The 22793-nt window shown below is 42.0% G+C and overlaps 1 protein-coding gene and 1 long non-coding RNA gene across 15 annotated transcripts in view; one reads left to right on the forward strand and one right to left on the reverse strand.

Annotated features, from left to right (window-relative positions):
* LOC141113420 (uncharacterized) overlaps positions 1–22793 on the reverse strand; it is a 223444-nt gene that overhangs the window by 199412 nt on the left and 1239 nt on the right. The window contains exon 2 of one of the 2 annotated variants that reach the window (XR_012236774.1): positions 18606–18955. This is a non-coding gene — a long non-coding RNA (uncharacterized lncRNA). Of the gene's footprint in view, positions 1–18544; positions 18956–22793 lie in introns of those variants that run through there. The other variant, XR_012236773.1, reaches the window with a different exon arrangement.
* Positions 1–22793, forward strand: part of PTPRT (protein tyrosine phosphatase receptor type T) — a 645628-nt gene that overhangs the window by 83962 nt on the left and 538873 nt on the right. The gene's annotated exons all lie outside the window — the stretch shown is intronic.

The raw sequence follows: 22793 nt of genomic DNA on the forward strand, positions 1-22793 counted from the left end.
AGATTCTCATTTGGATTTAGGTCTGGACTTTGGGCCATTCTAACACATTATTATGCTTTGATTTAAACCATTCCATTGTAGCTCTGGCTGTATGTTTAGGGTCATTGTCCTGCTGGAAGGTGAACCTCCGCCCCAGTCTCAATTCTTTTGCAGACTCTAACAGGTTTTCGTCTAAGATTGCCCTGTATTTGGCTCCATCCATCTTCTCGTCAACTCTGACCAGCTTCCCTGTCCCTGCTGAAGAGAAGCATCCCCACAACATGATGCTGCCACCACCATGTTTAACGTGGGGATGGTGTGTTCAGGATGATGTGCAGTGTTAGTTTTCCACCACACTTATTCCCTGTACACACGGTCGGATTTTCCGATGGAAAATGTGTAATAGGACCTTGTTGTCGGAAATTCTGACCGTGTGTATGCTCCATCACACATTTTCCATCGGATTTTCCGACACACAAAGTTTGAGAGCAGGATATAAAATTTTCCGACAACAAAATCCGTTGTCAGAAATTCCGTTCGTGTGTACACAAATCCGACGTACAAAGTGCCACGCATGCTCAGAATAAATAAAGAGATGAAAGCTATTGGCCACTGCCCCCGTTTATAGTACCGAGTACGTGTTTTACGTCACCGCGTTTAGAACGATCGGATTTTCCAACAACTTTGTGTGACCGTGTGTATGCAAGACAAGTTTGAGCCAACATCAATCGGAAAAAGGATTCCGTTGTAGGATTCGTTGTCGAATGTCCGAACAAAGTCCGACCGTGTGTACGGGGCAATAGCATTTTGCTTTTAGGCCAAAAGGTAAAATTTTGGTCTCATCTAACCAGAGCACCTTCTTCCACATGTTTGCTGTGTCCTCCACATGGCTTCTCGCAAAATGGACTTCTTATGGCTTTCTTTCAACAATGGCTTTCTTCTTGCCACTCTTCCATAAAGGCCAGATTTGTGGAGTGCATGACTAATAGTTGTCCTGTAGACAGATTCTCCTACCTGAGCTGTGGATCTCTGCAGCTTCATTAGAGTTACCATGGGCCTCTCGGCTGCTTCTCTGATTAATGCTCTCTTTGCCCGGCCTGTCAGTTTAGGTGGACGGCCATGTCTTGGTAGGTTTGCATTCTCTTTCATTTTCGGTGATGGATTGAACAGTGCTCTGTGATATGTTTAAAGTTTGGGATATTTTTTTATAACCTAACCCTGCTTTAAACTTCTCCACAACTTTATCCCTGACCTGTCTGATGTGTTCCTTGGCCTTCATGATGCTGTTTGTTCACTAAGGTCCTCTAACAAACCTCTAAGGGCTTCACAGAACAGCTGTATTTATACTGAGATAAAATTACATACAGGTGGACTCTATTTAGTAATAAGCTGACTTCGGAAGGCAATTGGTTCCACTAGAATTTAGTTAGGGGTATCAGAGTAAAGGGGGCTGAATATAAATGCACGCCACACTTTTCACATATTTATTTGTAAAAGATTTTGAAAACCATTTATCATTTTCTTTCCACTTCACAATTATTTGCCACTTTGTGTTGGTCTATCATATAAAATACCAATAAAATATATTTACGTTTTTGGTTGCAACATGACAAAATGTGGAAAATTCCAAGGGGTATGAATACTTTTTTAAGGCACTGTGTAAACACTATACTGTCAAAAGTATTGTGATGTTCTGCCTCTCAAGCACATGAACTCAAAATTTCCTCAAAATTTTTCGAGGAAAGATTCCTACTTCCTTCATTGAAGCAGCCAATCTCCCTGAATTGTGGCCCTCTGAAGGGAGGGGAGATGTCACTGCTTTAATTCACTTGAGCTATTGAGTTCTGTAAACTTGTTTTTAGAACATATTTTATTTATTTAAACAGGAGCTATGGAGAAATAGATTTCTGAATAATAAGTTCGGAATTGTTAATAGATTTGTCAGGGGTTTTTTTTTTGTTTTTTTTTGTTTTTTTGGGGGGGGGTATTTTTCTGCCATTGGAGCATTTTTCCTTTACTTCCTGTCTCAGAAACACTATAGGAAATGCGAGGAAATCCCCCAAAGTGAGGAGAAATCCCCATATAGACAGATTTGCCAATTGGAAGATTTCCCCCTTCTGCCTGTTCTGTTGACAACTGTAAAATATTTGATTTCCTTTATGGTAACGGTGGTCAGTAGAACAAATAGAGAAGTTGAACCTCCCAACAAGAAAACTTGAACAAAAGGCTTCCAAGTTCCAACATTTCCTATACTATCCAAAGCTAAAAAAAATATATATTTTTTTAAAGTATATCTAAATACTTAAAAAAAAAGAAAAATATTTTCTTTAATTATATTTTTTTTAATTCCGACAGTAATGAATCAAGAAAATATATGCAAAGCCACAGTAAATTCTCTTTAGGATTTAAAGACAGGATATACAGATCTTAGAAAACTGTGTATTTCAGTGCTGTGAAAAATACCCAGAATTAGAGATCTGAGAAAAAAAGGATGCTTCTTCTAGTAACCAATTCGTTGCTTGCTTTACACTTTTGTGTTGCGATAGCGCAAGTAACCTGCATTGCAGTGCCATTCATTTTGAATGGTGCCCCAACGCACCTTTGTTGTAGTGCGCCAAAACGTATGGTAGTATGGTGCATTGCTTAAGGAAAAAAGGGCCATGTGCTTTTTAAAGCACCTTAGGAAGTGTTGGCAACTCGTTCTATTTGATTGGGCTGCCCTAATGCACATTAGCTAGCACATGTTCATAAATGCATCGCAAACAAGTCAATGGACCCTTATTCTCTAACCTGTGCTCAGAAATAACAGCAGGGTTTTCTGTGGACACCTCCGTTTGGCTTTGCTGCAATTTTTATGAACGTAGCTCATTGTTAGATAATATTTTAGGCTTCCTGTTAGGCTTTGTTGTAACGCAAGATGAAGATTAAATAGCGTGGCAGAGTGCAAAAAGAGACAGGTGTATAAGATGTGCTCCTATAGCCCTTCTGTTGATTTTGTATCTACTCCAAATTCGAAGCCGTCTTTGTTTCCGAAGATTGGCACCAATTAAACCCCTCAGGCAGAGAAGTTGCTCGAACAGAACTAGACCTACGGCCCCGCATTTACATTTGTGTTTTATGTTTGTGTGCATATCTAATTTGCGATCTATATAAAGCTCTGCGCACATAATATGTACTTCTTCCACTGAGTGTGTAATCTGCGCATATTATGCGGGGAGGAATTGCAAATTCAGACTCCGAAATTTTTCCTCCCTCCCTTCAAAACAGATGACTCTGCCACAGAAAAATGGTAACAAGCTCTTAATTAACTCTGCCGAGCACAAAGCCCCTTCTAATTCGCAATCCAATTAAGACTAATCTGCTGACGAGTATAATGGGGATTCTTTGTACCGACTCCAGAAAGGTGGAAACTGTGTATTAGGAGGGAGTGAGAGGTACACGGCATTATGGACTGAATGCTAGCGGAAGTATGTCAGAATGGACTGTGTACGGGGTAGGGGAGTCAGGTTATGGGCTGCGTATTAGGAGGTAGTAAGTGGATGGCATAATAGACCGTGCATTAGGAGGAGAGTTGAAGTATATATCATAATGGACTGTAAGACATACATATAACAGTTAAAGGGGTTGTAAACCTCAGTCAAGGAATCTGAGCAAAGCACATATATCTGTAGTGTTAACTTATCTCTATCCAAAGCTCCAAATGTCGTTTCTCTCTTGTGCTTTGTTCCTCTGAGTCACTTCTGAGAAGTTTTCCCTATGCATGAGATACATTTGTGTCAGGAGGGGAGAGGGGGGAGCTCAATAGACAGTTTGCCTATTCAGAACACAGTTCTTCTGTTACACTGTTAAGACAAAACAAAATGGAAGGCGCGCACACCTAGTGCATTATCAAAAACATTTATTGGATGGTAAAATCAGTAAAAAATGGATACTCACAAAGTTGCAACTCTCAATGAGCCATAAAACCACACAAAGTTGAATGGTGCGGACACATGTGCCATAAGACATCAAAAAGGGGTAAAACCTGATGCATTTCGGGGGCACACCCCCTTCCTCAGAGCTAAGCTCACAGTGTTACTGCATCCTTTCCACCCCCTTCTCTCCTGACAGATGTAGAAAGATTTTAACATTTTTTTGTCATTTTGAAAGGGTGTTGAGAAGAGAAGACTGCAGATAAACAAGTAAAACCTCTGTAGAGGTATTTGTTTTTAATATCTGTGTATCATCTGAGGCTGTTCACTTCACTGGGTATATATGAGGGTTTACAACCACTTTAATTTGGTTGCAAAAAAAAATACACAAGTCCATTCAGTTCAACCCAAAGAAAAAAACAACAACACAACACAGACAAATAGAAAACCCCCATATTCACTATCAAATACCCACAGTTGGTAAAGAAGAAGGCAAAAAAACCCAATAAAGCAGGATCCAATTTGCTCCAGCAGGAGAAAAAAAAATCCTTCCTGATCCCCCAAGAGGCAATTGGATATTCCCTGGATCAGTTTTACCTAGAAATGATAATATCCAGCTATATTATGTACATTTAGGAAAGAATCCAGGCCTTTCTTAAAACAACCTACTGACCTGGCCAGAACCAGCTTTTTAGGGAGTCTATTCCACATTTTCACCGCTCTTAGTGTGAAGAAGCCTTTCCGTATTTGTAAATTAAATTACTTTTCCTACAGAGGTAAAGAGTGCCCCCCTGTTCTCTGTGAAGACCCTAAAGTGAATAATTCTACACCAAGTTCACTATATCGACCACTTATGTATTTTGTACATGTTGATCATACCCCCCCCCCCCCCTCAATCTCCTCTTCTCAGAGCCGAGCTCCTCCATGACTCTTATCAGTTTGGTTGCCCTTCTCTGCACTTTCTCCAGTTCCCCGATATCCTGTTTGTGAATTGGTGCCCAAAACTGAACTGCATATTCCAGATGAGGTCATACTAATGATTTGTTCGGGGGCAAAATGATATCTCTCTCTCTCTGGAGTCCATACCTCTCTTAATACAAGAAAGGACTTTTCTCGCTTTAAAAACCGCAGCTTGGCATTGCATGTTATTATTAAGCTTTTGATCTACCAAAACCCCCAGATCCTTCTCCACTATGGATTCCCCCATTGCTTAAATGTCTTGTTTTTCTAGCAAAAAGGTATCTATGTGGTCTTTTAATACGCTCCCCAGTGTCTTTCCGACTATAGAAGTTAAACTAACAGGTCTATAGTTACTTGGTAAAGCCTTTGACCCTTTTTAAATATAGGCACCACATTGTCCCTACGCCAATCCAGTGGTACTATTCCAGTCAACGGGTCCCTAAAAATTAGATACAATGGCTTTGAAATGAAAGAGCTCAATTCTTTTAGGATCCGTGGGTGGATGCCATCTAGTCCAGGTGCTTTATTCATCTTTATTCTGTTTAAATATTTCTGTACCATATCACTTGTAAGCCATTATGGATCATTTAGGGCTAGGTCAATACCATCCCTATTCTGGACATGAGCTCCCCCATGCTCCTTTGTATACATACAATTAATTCAATAGAGATAGGTGTATGTCATTATGGACTTTGTATTAGGAGAATCTAGAGAGTACATCTCATAATAGACTTAGTATTAGGAAGAGATTAGAAGAACACGTAACAATGGACTATGTATGAGGCGTATGTCATGATGGACTGCTTATTAGGAGAAGCTGAAGAATACATCTTGTAGCAATTGAGGGGCTATCACAATGAGCTGTGTTTAAGATTAAATTAATAAAAAATGTCAAATTGTTGTCTATGAGTAGAGGTAGATGTATGTCGTGATGGACTGCATATTGGGAGAAGCTAAACAGTACATCTCATAATGGACTTTGTATTAGAGATTGGAAGCACGTGTAATAGGTCACTGTGCAAGAATAGGGAATGGTGTATGTCATGATGGACTATGAAATAGGAGAAGCCAGAGAGTATATCTCGTAATGGACTAATGAACAGGACTGAGCATGAATAACGATAGGTGTATGTCATGATGGACCGCGTATTACAAGAAGCTAGAGAGTACATCTCATAATGGACTAAGAATTAGGAAGAGATTGGAAATATGCATAATAATGGACTGTGTTTGATAGTGATAGGTGTATGTCATTATGGTCTATGTATTAGGAAAAGCTAGATATTACATCTCACCTGGAGCACTGGGGCAGACATTATTGGTAAGGTGGATATAGACCTATTGGATAAGAGCTTAGACCTAATGACTAAGCCCCAGTAAAATTATTTGTGGAATTGAAATGGGGTTTTAAGCATACATGCTTTTGGGAAAATGTGCAATCCTCTTTTAGGATGTTAACCATGAATTATTTGAAGGACCTTCCAAACTATGTAGCTTACTACTGTAATATACATGCTACCAATAGTTAGAATTTGAGGCTCTCTTCTTTCGCTCCAAATGTTTTAATTATACCTGCATTCCTCCTGAGGAAGTGGGTTGTTTCCGCGTGAAACGTGTAGAGGCAGCAACAATCTGGTACGAGGGACCCCCCCATGTACCAATCATGGTATTGTTTAGCCTTTGAGGAGCCTTCGATATAAAATATACAATTTTAATCTTTATGTTTGTATGTATTTTAACTTCATATATTTTAATAAAATTTGGTAAAGATATTTTTATTCTGTCTTCCTTATGCACCAGAAGAAGTCCACAGTGTCCCCTATTTTTCTCCTCTCCCTTTGTTCCACCTTAGGAGTGGGGATTCCTTGGCCTTAGACCAAGCTACCCTTAAATCTACGCCCGGACAGCCAAAACATCCTAGGGAAGGTGTCAGTCTTTGGTATTCTGTAGTAATAAGGAGAGACGGCAAACTGTAATCCTTGAAGTGTCGTTTATTGGTACATCAGAGTGACAATAAAACAATAAAGCTGACGCGTTTCGGCAATAGCCTTAGTCGTAGCTTTGTATTCTGTATTTGGGGGACCAGGGTGAGAGCTGAGGCCCCTGGGGATTTGTAATATTTGACACATGGCTCTACAGTACACCCTTGGAGAAAAGCAGTAAGGATTACTTTCTATGATGAAGTGAATAACCCCACTATGGGGATGGCTGCCTTAGCTAGGTTTAAGGCACGATTTGGAAATGGGTGGGCATGCTGGTCACCTGGTTGGAACTGACAGAACATAGGGTGAAATGCGTTGAGCTAACTCTGGAATATTCATGGCTTTATATCAACACTATATTAGTCCAAATTGAGATAGTTAAATATTTGGTGCCGTATTATAAGTGTTGGGACTATGTGTTTTGTATTTTTATTCACTATGGGGTTGATGTTCTGTATAGAGTTCTAAACAATCATGTTATTTGCTTTAATTGAAAATAAGGGGTTTATATGCCACTTCAGAGTTGTTTTTTTACAAAATACAATTATGGAATAAAGCTGATTGTTTTTAAATTGGCTGCAATGTTCCTTTGAGAGACCACCCACCTTTAAAGTCCCTTATTTAAAATTGTTTGAGTTCATTCAAAAGTAATGAGAGGTATCTGTGAAAATGAAATGTAAACACTATACTGTCAAAAGTATTGGGACACCTGCCTTTCCACACACATGAACTTCAATGGCATCCCAGTCTTATTCCATAGGGTTCAATATTGAGTTGGTCCACCCTTTGCAGCTATAACAGCTTCAACTATTCTGGGAATGCTGTCCACAAAGTTTAGGAGTGGACAGGCATCAGGTACTGATGTTGGAAGAGAAGGCCAAGCCCAACACCTGAAAAACAACCCCAAACCATAATCCCCCCTCCACCAAATGATTTGGAGTGGTGGCCCAATACTTTTTGGAAATATAGTGTGGGTGAGCGAGTTTCAGGTGGAGGAACTTAAATGGCCTGCACAGTCCTGACTTCAACCCAACAGAACACCTTTGCGATGAATTAGAGCACAGACTGCGAGCCAGGCCTTCTCCTCCGGGAAGGAGCTACGTGACGTCACCCACGGCCGTCTCCATGTATTTTATGTACGAGCGCTAGTATGATGCCACTTATTTGAAGTGCCTTCTTTGTAAGTGTAATTATTTTTTATTTTGATTAAATGCTTTTTAGCAGAGAGCACTATATGTTTCCTATTTATTCCCATATCTCAGGATATTGGTGATATCTGCATGCAAGCCATTCTGATGGGATTTCCTTGTATGAGCAAATCTGGCTATACCATGTGATTGACACCAGGAATACTAGTTAAACTACGCTCGTGGATATACACCATTTATGGGAAAGCCTATGTGACCCTTAATTCAGAGGTTCTGGTGTTGAGGTGAGCGGCTATAAGTGTCTATGGTGGAGGTTACACACTTCTGGCATGGAGTTCATTGGTTTTAAAGGCACATCTTCACTTTATCTGGAATCTTGTGTGCTTTCCTATGTGAACTTCTTTATTAGCGCTGCACTAATTTGTACTTTATTCATCTGGGGTGATGTAAATTGACCTGGAGTGTTCAGCTGCTGTTTATTTGTGTTTGTGAACATTTTTTCTGCTGCTTTATTATCATTATTATTATTTATTATCATATATTGAGGCCATCTCCTCCAACATCAGGGCCTGACCTCACAAATGCGCTTCTGAAAGAATGATCAAACATTCCCATAGACACACTCCTAAACCTTGTGGACATCCTTCCCAGAAGAGTTGAAGCTGTTATAGCTGCAAAGGGTGGGCCAACTCAATATTGAACCCTACGGAGTAATACTGGGATGCCATTAAAGTTTATATGCGTGTAAAGGCAGGTGTCCCAATACTTTTGACAATATAGTGTGTTTTGGAAGAGTGTGAAGTACTAATGGACTGAGTATCTGGAAGGAATGAGAAACTTGGCTTGGGGGGAAAGGTCCGTGTCATAATAGAGTGTGTATTTGGAGAAAGTTAAATGCGTTGCCGTATATTAAGCAGCAGTAATAGGTACATGGTGGAGATGGACTGTAGAGGCAGGGGAACTGGAAAGAGACTGAACATTGATAAATGGCGACAAATTAATAGAGAAATTATACAGCAATCTCTAATGATGTTAAAGGGGTTGTAAAGGTTTGTATTTTTTCACCTTAATGCATCCTATGCCCCCCCCCCCTCGTTTTACTTACCTGAACCCTGGATCTTGACCCACGGGAACACGTTCTCTCTCTGCCCGGGGGTTCTTGGCTCTTGATTGGATAGATTGATAGCAGCGCAGCCATTGGCTCCCGCTGCTGTCAATCAAATCCAATGACGTGGGCGCCCGCGGGGCGGGGCCAAGTTCTGCATTCAGCCTCTATGGATTCCGAATGCTGGACTCGGGAGCGCACCCGCAAGGTAACCCCCCCGGGAGAGCGCTTCTCCCAGGGGGTTATCTGATGTGGTGAGGAGCCGAGGGACCCCAGAATAGCAGGTTCGGGGCCACTTTGTGCAAAACGAGCTGCACAGTGGAGGTAAGTATGACATGTTTGTTATTTAAAGAAAAAAAAACAAAAAACGGATCTTTAATGTCACTTTAAACACCCACAATGCCCTTTAGTAATCATATCATACTTGCTAAGCTGGAAATGACATGACGATGCTCTAAGCGGCATTTATATTCAGGCAAGAAAAAAATACTAAAAAATGTACTGTTGTTAATGCTGAAGTCCCCTATTGATTAGCATGAAGATTGAAACTTTAATAATAGGTCCACTTTTTTTTTTACGATGTCACAATGTATACGTTTCTCTATATATGCCATATAAGTGTTTTTCACCCCTCAAGATCAGTAGTGCCATAAGCGTATTAGTCAGCCTTGTAGACCTCTTTTTGACAGAAGGTGCCAGCCTTTCCGCTGAGTGGGTGTCTAATATGAAATCTTCTTGTGTATTCTACCTATCAAAAAAAATGTATTCCGGTGGATTGCCAGCAACGGATCTTCTTGACATCTCTAGTTAGTGATAATTCTGTGATAACACTTTAACATTTGAAGAAGCAATTACATTATCAAATAATAACCTAATGTTTTGCTTGTGGCGTTACGCTTATTAAAATTAACCCCTTCAAGGTGGGCACACATAGGAAACGTTGCAGCAGGCATGACATTTGGGGGTAGGGGTGGGCTGGGGAGTGGTACAGTTCAGTGGATAAAAGCCTGTTGCAGAGTAGGCTGGGCCCTCAGATCTGTCTTGAACGCCAGGGTGACCTCGCAGTGGAATAAATTGCCGGGGGCTGACGGCTGCTGGTTTAGCTGTCAGGACAAGCTTTTTCTGAGAAGCCATCGCAGGCAGATGAAGAACAGAGGCTGCGAACTCCATTAGCCAGCAAATTGCTGGTGTCTGTCATTTCCTGAGGGCATTTAATGCAAATTTTGTTCTGCCTGGCCTGCAGAGCTTGCAGTCTAATTCTCACCGGTTTAGAGGCTGGATCGGCCAGCCTGTGGAGTTTAAAGGGACTCAATATTTTTACTTGTAATTTTTATTTTTGCATATTTTATTCAAAACTGATTTTTGACATGTGTCACATTTCAGCTGTATCTTTTAAATTCTTTGTCAACTATGTCATTTTGGGTGAAGCCAATGCAAAGATGCCCTGACCTCCTCTAGTTGCAAAATTAGAGGCTTTATTTTAAGGTGGACCTGTCACTGAAATTCCCACTTGTCATGACCCATGACACACTATTGTCAAAATAACTACAGTGCCTTGAAAAAGTATTCATACCCCTTGAGATTTTCCACATTTTGTCATGTTACAACCAAAAACGTAAATGTATTTTATTGGGATTTTATGTGATAGACCAACACAAAGTGGCACATAATTGTGAAGTGGAAGGAAAATGATAAATGTTTTTTTACAATTTTTTGCAAATAAATATGTGAAAAGTGTGGCGTGCATTTGTAATCAGCCCCCCTGAGTCAATACTTTGTAGAACCACCTTTCACTACAATTACAGCTGCAAGTCTTTTTGGGGATGTCTCTACTAGGGATGAGCCCGATGTTTGAGTCGAACGTAAGTTCGACTCGAACATCGGGTGTTCACCTGTTCGCTGAACAGCGAACAATATGAGGCGTTCTCGGCAAATTCGGAAGCCGCAGAACGTCATTAAAGTCTATGGGACACAAATATGAAAAACCAAAAGTGCTCATTTTAAAGGCTTATATGCAAGTTATTGCCATAAAAAGTGTTTGGGGACCTGGGTCCTGCCCCTGGGGACATGTATCAATGCAAAAAAAAGTTTAAAAAACAGCCGTTTTTTCAGAAGCAGTGATTTTAATAATGCTTAAAGTGAAACAATAAAAATGAAATATTCCTTTAAATATCATGCCTGGGGGGTGTCCTTAGTATGCCTGTAAAGTAGTGCATTTTTTCCGTGTTTAGAACAGTACCACAGCAAAATGACATCTCTAAAGGAAAAAATGTAATTTAAAAATGCTTGCGGCTGTAATGTATTATCGGGTAGCAGCAATAGAGATGAAAATCATTGAAAAAAATGGCATAGCCCCCCCCCCACCAGTCCATTACCAGGCATTTTGGGTCTGGTATGGATATTAAGGGGAACCCTGCACCCGAATTTTAAAAAAAAATTGCGTGGGGGTCCCCCCAAAATCCATACCAGGCCCTTCAGGTCTGGTATGGATATTAAGGGGAACCCTGGGCCAAAATGGAAAAAAAATGGCGTAGGGGCCCCCCAAAACCGTTACCAGACCCTTATCTGAGCACGCAACCTGGCAGGCCGCAGGAAAAGGGGGGGCAAGAGAGAGCGCCTCCCCTCCTGAACCATACCAGGCCACATGCCCTCAACATGGGGAGGATGCTTTGAGGTCCCCCCCAAAGGCAAGCTGGCATATTGAACTCAGGTTGTATAATTGTTAACAAAGTATTCTATACAGCATACATGAATACGTGGAAGACAAGTCAATACCATTTAATTTGGCGTAATGAACTTATTGCGTTCTATACGCGGTTCCCGCCAACCCAGACACCCCAATGGGAGCAGACTGTATCTGGGATGGGGGAACCACATTATGTGTCATTTACGCTGTAAGTTTTGTTATCAACACAATAATAGGGAAGTATGTGGATAATAATGTCCAGAACTTCTGGGTGCACAAACATTGGTGTACACTCATGACAACTTTGAATGACATTGAGTGGTAATAATGTTCACATATAAGGAACTAGAATACTGGTAGTTCCAAAATGAAATTATGTTCAACCGAGTTAGAGGTGTAGATAAGATAGAGATAGATGGTAAGGAAAAAGGAAAAACATAAAAAATAAGAAAAGAATATATGGAAAAGAGGGTGGGGGAGATACAGCAATCTCTGTTCAAGGGAAGGCACGAGCAGGAATTCTAGATGTTGTTTTGGTGGGGCTCACAGGGAGTTCCTATCGAAGAGATTCTATGTTTTAATCTCTCTGACGCGGAGTAATGCCTCCAGATACTCCAGGTAGTAGAGATATTGTCTCATTTATCCTGGGCTTTGGCTTGCATCTCCTCCATAAGCATGATATCACTGATCTCACTTACCCACTCTAAAAGGTTTGGAGGGGAGGTATTTTTCCAGTATCTAGGGATTAATTGCCAACCATGAAGCAAGGTCCCTTTTTTAAGTAGGAGATGCCTGCTCTGTGTAATCTGGCGACGCTCGCCCCCCCCCCCCCCCCCCGACTTCCCTCTTTAATCACCATGCACTGGTGAGGCTGCATTGATGGGCACTGGTGAGGCTGAGCTGATGGGCACTGGTGAGGCTGCATTGATGGGCACTGATGAGGCTGAGCTGATGGGCACTGGCGAGGCTGCATTGATGGGCACTGATGAGGTTGAGCTGATGGGCACTGGTGAGGCTGCATTGATGGGCATTGGTGATGCTACATTGATAGGAACCAGTGAGGCTGCAAAGATGGACACTGATCAGGCTGCTTTGATGGGCACTTGTGAGGCTGCATTGATGGACACTGGGAAGGCTGCATTGATGGGCACTGGTGAGGTTGCACTGATGGGCACTTATCCGGCTGCATTGATGGGCACTGGTGAGGCTGCATTGATGGACACTAGTGAGGATGCATAGATGGGCACTGATCAGGCTGCATTAATGGGCACTGATGAGGCTGCATTGATGGGCACTGATCCGGCTGCATTATTGGGCACTGGTGAGGCTGCATTGATGGGCACTTGTGAGGCTGCAAAGATGGGCAATGATCAGGCTGTATTATTGGGCACTGGTGAGGCTGCATTGATGGGCACTGGTGAGGCTGCATTGAAGGGCACTGATCAGTCTGCATTGATGACCACTGGAGTGCATTTTATTTTTGAAATATATATCTATAATTGCGTTTTATGGTTAGCCCCCCTACTTTTGTCCCTGTCTCCTTATGTGTCCCACCTAAATATGAAAGCTGGAGACGCCACTGCATATATCTGTCAAAATCCTGGGCCATTCAAACTTGTATGATGAAAAATAGCTCAAGCTGAGATAACCATCAGTGTAAACCTTATGTCAACATCATCATGACATCCTGCAGATGGATGCAGCTGAAATTGTATTTCGTTTACCATTTAAAGGTGACATTTAGGTATGGCCATTTTTGCATGGTTACATTGATCCAGTTTGGATCAATGTAAGTATGTATGTGCCATACCTGTGAGATCCCCATGGAAGGTAGAAGTGCCAGATCTCCATTAGCTTTTGGATCCTGTGCTGAGCTGCTGCATTGCTGCATTGTGAACACAGAAGGTCACATACTCGGCATGGGTGCCATTTGGGGAACACTTTGCATTTACTCAATAGATGCAAAATATTTGTTAATTGGATGGGCAGGGATGTCACATTTCACTGAGACAATGAAAAGCATTTTATGAATGGTGCCCATGCGGAGTGGGCGAACCCCTGTGTTCACTAAACAGATGGGCAGTTGCTCATTATGGGGCCCAGAATCTAGCAGGGATCACTCTAGTAGTAGTAGAGACTACTACAGTGATTTCCACCTTCCACAGGGATCCCACAGGTATGGCACATACTGTACATACTTACATTGGTAACAATGTAACTATGTAAAAAATTGTAATACCTAAATGTCAGCTTTAGACACTGGAGCGACTTCAAAGTCGCGTGACTTTCACACGACTTTGAAGCTGACGTCCCAGCGTGACTTTGGCACAACTTGCTTACGACTTTTTTAACAGACGTCAATGTAAGTCAAGCTGGAGTCGCACCAAAAGTAGTGCAGGAACCTTTTTCTAAGTTGGGGCGACTCAAGTCGCTCCTATTAGAGCGGTTCCATTGCACTTAATGGGGCGTGACTTGTCATGCGACATGGGCACATATCAAACCAGTGTGAACCAGGTCTTAAAGTGGTTGTAAACCTCAGACATGAAATATGAACAAAGCATATCCCTCTATAGTGTGTATTTGCCTCAAACCAGTGTCATTTCTGTTTTCTGCTTCATTCCTCTACTATCGCTTGAGTCACTTCTGACAAGTTTTCCTGACACCAAGAGAAAAAAGGTGACAGGGGAGGGATCTCCAGTTGATTGACAGCCTCAGCTCCTTTCCTGTGTGCTGTGCAAATGGGGTGTGTCTCTTCTGTCCAATCAGATCTCAGAGCTCTCCTCACTGAGCTCTGCAGAGAGTAGGATTCAGGCTATAGATACACTTTAACTTGGGTTGCTGATTCTATATGAGAATACCATCCCAGGACTGGATGGACAAATATACAAATTCTTTGACAGATAAAAAAACTATATATGTATTTAATCTACGTATTAAGTGGTATTAAGGGTTAAAAATAAACATTCTATACTTACCTGCTCTGTGCAATAGTTTTGCACAGAACAGCCCTGATCCTCCTGGCTCCTCCCCCATGACCAGTGCCCCCAATAACAAGCTGTTGGCTATGGGGGCACAGGTGCGTGCAAACTCCCAAGTCCTGCTCTATGCATTCATAAGACACATAGAGCTTGGCCACACCCCCTGCTCTCTCCTCATTGGCTCACTATCTGTGATTGACAGCAGTGGAAACCAATGGCTCCCACTGCTGTCTTAGCCAATGAGGAGAGCGAGTCCCAGGACAGCCGAGGCTCCCATGCACATCGCTGGATCGAGAGGGGGGCTCAGGCTGTGCAGAGAGTGGCACACATGAGGTTTTGTTAGCTTCATGCATAGAAATCATGAAGCTAACAAGACCTTCAGCCTTTAAAACCACTTTAAGCCTTATTCCGGCCATAAACGGTTCAAATCTTATTCGGTTCAGCAGGGCCTAGCCAGAATTCGAACCATGTATGGGCAGGCTGATTGTACCCCAAGTCTATCCATTGATCGACTTGGGTACAACCAGCATGTTGAATTTTTCAGCCGCTAAACATTAATCACTGTGTGTTCTCCTGGCAGGGATGGCTCCATCCATGACCCATCCCCCACTGCCAGGAGATCACAATAGCTCCGCGGAAGGAATTTCCCCATCAGTACTGACTGTGTTGATGGGGGAATCAAGATATTTTCTTTCCTGTATGCCATGGTTGCAGAAAAGAAAATTGCACCATCTCTGGCCGATTCTAAAGCGGTAGTAAACTCTTTTTTTCTAAATTGTACTTACAGGTAAGCGTATAATAAAGCTTACCTGTAGGTACAGTGAATATCTCCTAAACTTGCGGTGTTTAGGAGATATTCACACTGGATGCAGCCAGTGACGTCACCACGCATACGGTCTAAAGGCCTGGCATGTGCACATTATGTCATTGCCTTGCAGGAGATTTTTTTTTTTCTACTTGCCATGGTTTACTACCACTTTGGGTTCAGCTTTAGTGGTCCTACCTTGCTAGGAACTTAAAATATTATTTTTCAGACAATCACCTGCTCTTTCTTTAGATAAAGTCCCACCAAAGTAACACAGTAATCGACAGAAGACCGGAATATAGATGCCCTGTTTTATGATATTTTTTTTGCAGAAAAGAGGTTAAATCATTGTTGACTTGTATTAACACAAATTACCTCTTCTAATCTCTTTTTGGTAAATATCCGCTTCTCCACTGCCCTCCCTCCTCAGGTAGTTAAATATTCCACTTCATTATTATGGTAATTGCTTCCAATTTCATGCTAATTAATTCAGCAGCACAATTCGCCAAGTTCCTGTGTTAGCCAAGGCTTCTGGGAATCTGCGCCCTTTCTAAAGGGTGTCACGCAGTATGACTTGTCAGGACAACAGTGTGTGCCTGCTATATACACACAGCAGGTTATATTGGCGCTATATATCTGTATTATACTGTATACAGAGTGGTGTATATCTGTATTATACACAGAGCGGTGTGTATCTATATTATATACAGAGCGGTGTGTATCTGTATTATATACAGAGCGGTGTGTATATGTATTATACACAGAGCGGTGAGTATCTTTATTATATACAGAGCGGTGTGTATCTGTATTATATACAGAGCGGTGTGTATCTGTATTATATACAGAGCGGTGTGTATCTGTATTATACACAGAGCGGTGTGTATCTGTATTATACACAGAGCGGTGTGTATCTGTATTATACACAGAGCGGTGTGTATCTGTATTATACACAGAGCGGTGTGTATCTGTATTATACACAGAGCGGTGTGTATCTATATTATACACAGAGTGGTGTGTATCTGTATTATATACAGAGCAGTGTGTATCTATATTATACACAGAGTGGTGTGTATCTGTATTATACACAGAGCGGTGTGTATCTGTATTATACACAGAGCGGTGTAGGTATCTGTATTATACACAGAGCGGTGTGTGTATCTGTATTATATACAGAGCGGTGTGTATCTGTATTAAACACAAAGCGGTGTGTGTATCTGTATTATATACAGAGCGGTGTGTATCTGTATTATAAACAGAGCGGTGTGTATCTGTATGTAGCACCCTCTGACCCCCAAACCACATGAGGTCCCTCAAAGTCATGTGGTCCCTCATTTCACCCCCCGTGTAGTCATTGGTAATTGTTGAGCGATGTGCACACATGGGCTCCAGTCACTCTTCTTTGCAAGAAATGGAGCTTGGTGACTCTCACTCAACACTCATGGAAAGAGGGTTGGAGCAAAGGACATTCATGGACTAGCAAACTCCAGATGAGGGATAAAACATACTTAAAGTCTTTAAACGTAGAGGACCTTCAAGCCAACCTGACATTCAGTAATATCAGCCCCATGACTGATTCAGCTACCAACTCCTTGGGGAGAGGCCACCACACCTCAGTCGAGGACAAAGCTTCACCTAGCATCTCAGGTTCCTCAGTAAGGCTGCAGTTTCTCCTTGGTGATTTGATGGTCATGTTCAGCATACTAGGCTTCAAGCCTAGGCCTCTATTTAGGCACATGGTCACCCTACTTAGATCAAACCTGAGAGGATTTAACAACCACCTACATCCCTCCTCAGGCAGCAAATCCAGTAGAAGGCTTCTGAAGGCCATTCCTAAAAACTTCTAACCGCACCCAGCCCACATCACTGTCAGTTAACCTCCTAGTGGTTGGCCAGGGGACATCAATATTTCTAACTATGATTAGTGCAGCCTCCCACAAGCAATAACCAAAGCCCAGGAAAGCCCAAGAAATTTAGCTTAAGCTGAGTACAGCCTAGCAAATTCAAAATTTATATAGACACTCCTGCTTAAGGCAGGGTGGCTACATGTATTCAACAAAGAGCAGTGTGTATCTGTTTTATACACAGAGTGGTGTATATCTGTATGTATCACCCCCTGACCCCCAAACCACATGAGGTCCCTCAGAGTCAGTGTGGTCCCTCATTTAACCTTAGGGTGTAGTCATCAATAATTGTGGAGTGATGTGTACACATGGGCTCTAGTCACTTTTCTTTGCAAGAATCAGAGTTCAGTGACTCTCAGTCAACACTACTGGAAAGAGGATTGGAGCCCAGGACACCAATGGACTAGCAGACTCCAGATGAGGGATAAAACATACTTACAGTCTTTAAAGATGGAGGACCTTCAAGCCAATCCAGCATTTTGTAAAATAAGCCCCAATACAGATACACATGGTGGTTTGTATCTGTATTATACACAGAGTGGTGTGTATCTGTATTATACACAGAGTGGTGTGTATCTGTATTATATACAGAGTGGTGTGTATCTGTATTATACACAGAGTGGTGTGTATCTGTATTATACACAGAGCGGTGTGTATCTGTATTATACACAGAGCGGTGTGTATCTGTATTATACACAGAGCGGTGTGTGTATCTGTATTATACACAGAGCGGTGTGTGTATCTGTATTATACACAGAGTGGTGTGTGTATCTGTATTATACACAGAGCGGTGTGTGTATCTGTATTATACACAGAGCGGTGTGTGTATCTGTATTATACACAGAGTGGTGTGTATCTATATTATACACAGAGTGGTGTGTATCTATATTATACACAGAGTGGTGTGTATCTGTATTATACACAGAGTGGTGTGTATCTATATTATACACAGAGTGGTGTGTATCTGTATTTTACACAGAGTCATAGTGTGTGTCTCTTTTAGAAGCAGTCTTTGTAGGTTTGGGAATAAAAGTCCTGTTGGCAGTGATACCTCAGCCTGATTGGAGTCATAAAGCTGGAACAGTGTCATTTTGAAAGCATTTAATAGAAACGTATAGCTGGAAGAGACAAGTGCTCTGTGCGGTTCTACCTGTGTGTGTGTTGTGCCCGGGAAGAGGACTCTGGCACAGGGTCAAGTTCTTTGGATGTCCTCCAGATGCTGGCTGAGTCACAGCACAGTCACACTGTCCCCTGCTAAGATCTCTGGCTGTGATCCAACGGAAGACTTAATCCAGCTGAGTTTGGCTTGCATCTGATGTAAGCAGCGGCAGACAGGAATAACACATTCTCTATAGCAGATAAAACATGAATGAAAGTCGCATCCTCATCTAATATGGATTTAGTAAAGTCGATTCCTACATCAAGTTTACACTGCGTTGTGATCTGCTGACCTCTTTTGTCTAGAGCTGTGCTATACTGTTCTCTTGGAATCTCAGAATCCTACAAAAAAACACAGATTTGATCCCGTTATGTTTCTGTTTAGTAACCATTAAAGATGAACTCTAGGCAGGTATATAAGACACACAAGAATATATATCTGTAATTGTTATTTCATCTTCAAATTTTTTATTTTTTTTTCGCAAGCAGTTTAAGTACCAAAATTTGGCCTGACATCAGGCTCTTCCATTCCCTGTAAGGCAGGGCTGGTGGATGAGAAGAAGAAGCAGTACAAGGAGCCATTCAGTTCATGTGCATGTGAAGCATGCTTGTAGGTGGGGTGCAGTGTGGTGCAGCGGCAATAACACACACAGTCCCAGTGTGACAAAGAACTAATGAAATAATAATAAGACAGTTCACAAATGGGAGAGCAGCCCAACTGGGAACATTCCCGGTTTCAACAGCGTGTAGAGAGCAGGACTCAGTCGAACTGACAGCGCCTGTTGAGAGGGGAAGAAGGCAGCCTGGCTGTCTTGTGCCGAAGCAAGAAGATGTCTAAAGAAATAATGAGCCCTACGCTTTCCCTCTTATTCAGGAACCTTCCCCTGCCACTAGTTCTGTACCTACCAGGAGGGGTACCTGTCCCTACTCTACCAACTCACAAAATGCATGCCATACCTGGGAACCAGGGCCTTAAAAAGGCTGTTCCTGACCCAAGATGGCCACCAGAGTCACATGGGGTGGGAGCATCCAATAAGATAGCTTCCCCAGTCACTCAGGAAACTATCTTCACTTCCTCTCCAACTGCAGTGCCGCTGCAGAAGAGCGCCACCTGCCCTGGAGAAAATAGATGACATCTTTCTACATACTGATGGGAGGAAAAGCAGAGTGACAGGTGAGCTCATCATTGTGCTGCTTTTCCATTCACTGTCCAGGAGCAGGCTGGGTTCAGAGGAAGTGGGTTGAATGATTCTGGCCATCAAAGTGAGGACATCTATCAACTGAAAAAAGGACTGCAGGAAAAATGTCTGGATTAAAGGTGAGTATTGCAGCAAAAGCTTGTTTTTTTTAAAGATTTATCTAATTTTTGGATGGAGTTATAGTCTAAATATATTTTAATATCCAGCTAGTATAAGTACCTTACTTGGTCTATATATTAGCTTCCTGTAATCCCTCTACAACAGCAAACAGCCTGCAAGAGGGAGGGGCCTCACCAGCAACCAATCAGGCTCCTGGGAGATGTAAGCAGGACAGTATTCTTTCCCTGTCTTGGGGGAACATGACTAGTTGTAAAGTTCCCCAAGGAATTTTGCTATTTTTACTTTTTAGTTGCCTTTCACATGGGGTGTCTACCTGCTGTGCCTCCAATCTATTAAGCCAGGGAGGCTAAGGAGCTGTGCCTAGCCTCGCTGGGACTGGAGGCACAGCAGGTAGACGCCACATGTGCAACCAACCTTAGAGACGGAGCACTGGTGATAAAGGGGAACCTTTACCAGGCTGTTAAAGGGGTTGTAAAGGTTCGTATTTTTTTCACTTTAATGCATTCTATGCATTAAGGTGAAAAAACACCTGTCAGTGACCGGCCCCCCAGCCCCCTGTTTTACTTACCTGACCCCTTGAACTTGACCCACGGGGACGCGCTGTCTGTCTGCGCGGGGTTCTCGGCTGTTGATTGGATAGATTGATAGCAGCATAGCCATTGGCTCCCACTGCTGTCAATCAAATGCAATGACGCGAGCGCTGGGGTGTGGGGCCGAGTCCTGCATTTGGCCTCTATGGACGCCGAATGCTGGACTTGGGAGCGCGTGCAAGGTAACCCCCTCAGGGAATCGCTTCTCCGTGGGGGTTATCAGATGTGGGGAGGAGCCGCGAGAGTCGCCGGGGGACCCCAGAAGAGCAGGTTCGGGGCCACTCTGTGCAAAACGAGCTGCACAGTGGAGGTAAGTATGACATGTTTGTTATTTAAAAAAAAAAAAAAAAAATTATCTTTACAATCACTTTAATTCAAAGATGGCTGACTCATGTACCTGGGACATTGTAAGAAATTGCAGTGAAGAACCCAACGTGAAACTGCAATCTAACTTTCAATCTGGATGCCTCTGATTTTATTTCTTAAACTTATACTGCTGTCAGTAACATTTACTTTTCTACTGCAAACAATCCTGCTTGGACAGTCTGCCATTTGTTCAGCTATGAATCTGAGATCGATGGAATGGCGTAAGGAGCCAGGAGTGGAATTAGGAATATATAATCGCAGGCCTTGGGATACATACAGAGCTTGCAAGGATAAGCAGTTCTAGGCCTGATCACCAGTGAAGTGCAATACATTTGAAGATCTTCATGGTTTAGGGGAGACTCTAGTAGCTGTCTTCTGTGCCCGCAGTGAGCGACTTGATGTGATATTGCTGCCTGGAGATTTAAGGGAAAGTTCTTCTGTTTCTGCATGGGACTTGAAGAGCAGCTCAAAAGGAGTCTTCTGTCCTGAGTTTGACCTGGGATGGTGGTAGACAGTGTTCTATGAAAAACATCAGGCCCTGTAGAATTATATTAATGAGAAAAGTCACATCCCGCTAGTTGTCTATCAAGTCATCAGGGTGCCCCTTTTACAAGCCTTCCAGACTCAGGCAAAGTATATTTCCAGGCAACATTTAATAATGATGAAAAGCTGCTTGGCATTAGATTCATACTATAAACTTGTAGATCTCATTATTATAGTATAGTGTTATACATTTGTATTTTTGTAAGTGCATCACAAAACATTAAGTAAGATTATTCCCTTAATTCCTTGACCTGTCATTAATCACTACACTACCACCCTACATTTATGAACAGTGGAGTGATGGACTGTCATTTGCCCAGTGCTGTTTATAGACGTTGAGGTTTGACATGCTGACGTCATCGCGCTTTACTCAGTGGACGGGTGTTCGCAAGCCAGGCGGCTGTTTTTCTCTTGACCGTTTTAAACATCACTTCTGTAAGTGCAATTTTAAAAGTTTTAATAAATCTTTAGGTACGTTTTACACTATGGAGAGTCTCTTTACATATCTGGGTAATGCCTAAGCTATCCCCCTGGTGGCTTGATGTTTGAGTCTCCCTGGTCACTTGGTGCATAGCCCCAAATTGCAATACCTGTGGACATTCAACATCCCTCCGGATAGAGGCCCTGGCTGGGTATTTTAGCCAAAAGCTTGCCTTTTGGTAAGCGCACATTCTATGTGGTGGCGGTGCAGTCTCTTGGAGAGGTGTATATCACAAGAATCCACACTGATGTGTTTTTTGATGGACTGTTTACCTCCATCTTCCCTTCCATTTGTGTATGACCTGTATACACTGTATTTATTGCACCATTACCAAGCTCCACGTTTTAATCACTCCAACATTGGCATGTTTCTTCATTCCTAAATAATTGTTGCAAAAAAAAAAAAAATAGATCACCTTGGGGTGTTTACTTTTTAAAAAGGGATCATTTTTGAGGAGGTTTCACAGTGTCCTGGCTTTTTTAATATGTTTTATAATGGAAAGTAAAAAAAAGTTATATCTGTCTCAAAACTGAAACAAAATAATTTAATGACTGAATAATTGCCAGTCAAACTGTCACAGAACTGAAAACTGAATGTAGGGGTATTGAACTGTACTGTAATTGTGCTGTCCCCCCCTCTACATTGTAAAACGCTGCGCAAACTGTTGGCGCCATATAAATCGTTAATAATAAAAATAATAATTACGGGCTGGGACTCCAGTGGTAAAGTGCAATTAAACATTATTAATCAACATTTCCTCTTTTTAATGCTTATGCTACTAACCTCAGTAAATAGATAGGAAGGTATATTATATTTACTTGTGTTAATTATTATTATTATTTTTTTTTTTTTACATATAATCAGTTGCTTCCTGGTTTCTG

The sequence above is a fragment of the Aquarana catesbeiana genome, linkage group LG12 (genome assembly GCF_042186555.1).
Source record: "Aquarana catesbeiana isolate 2022-GZ linkage group LG12, ASM4218655v1, whole genome shotgun sequence".
In the NCBI taxonomy this organism is placed as follows: Eukaryota; Metazoa; Chordata; class Amphibia; order Anura; family Ranidae; genus Aquarana; species Aquarana catesbeiana.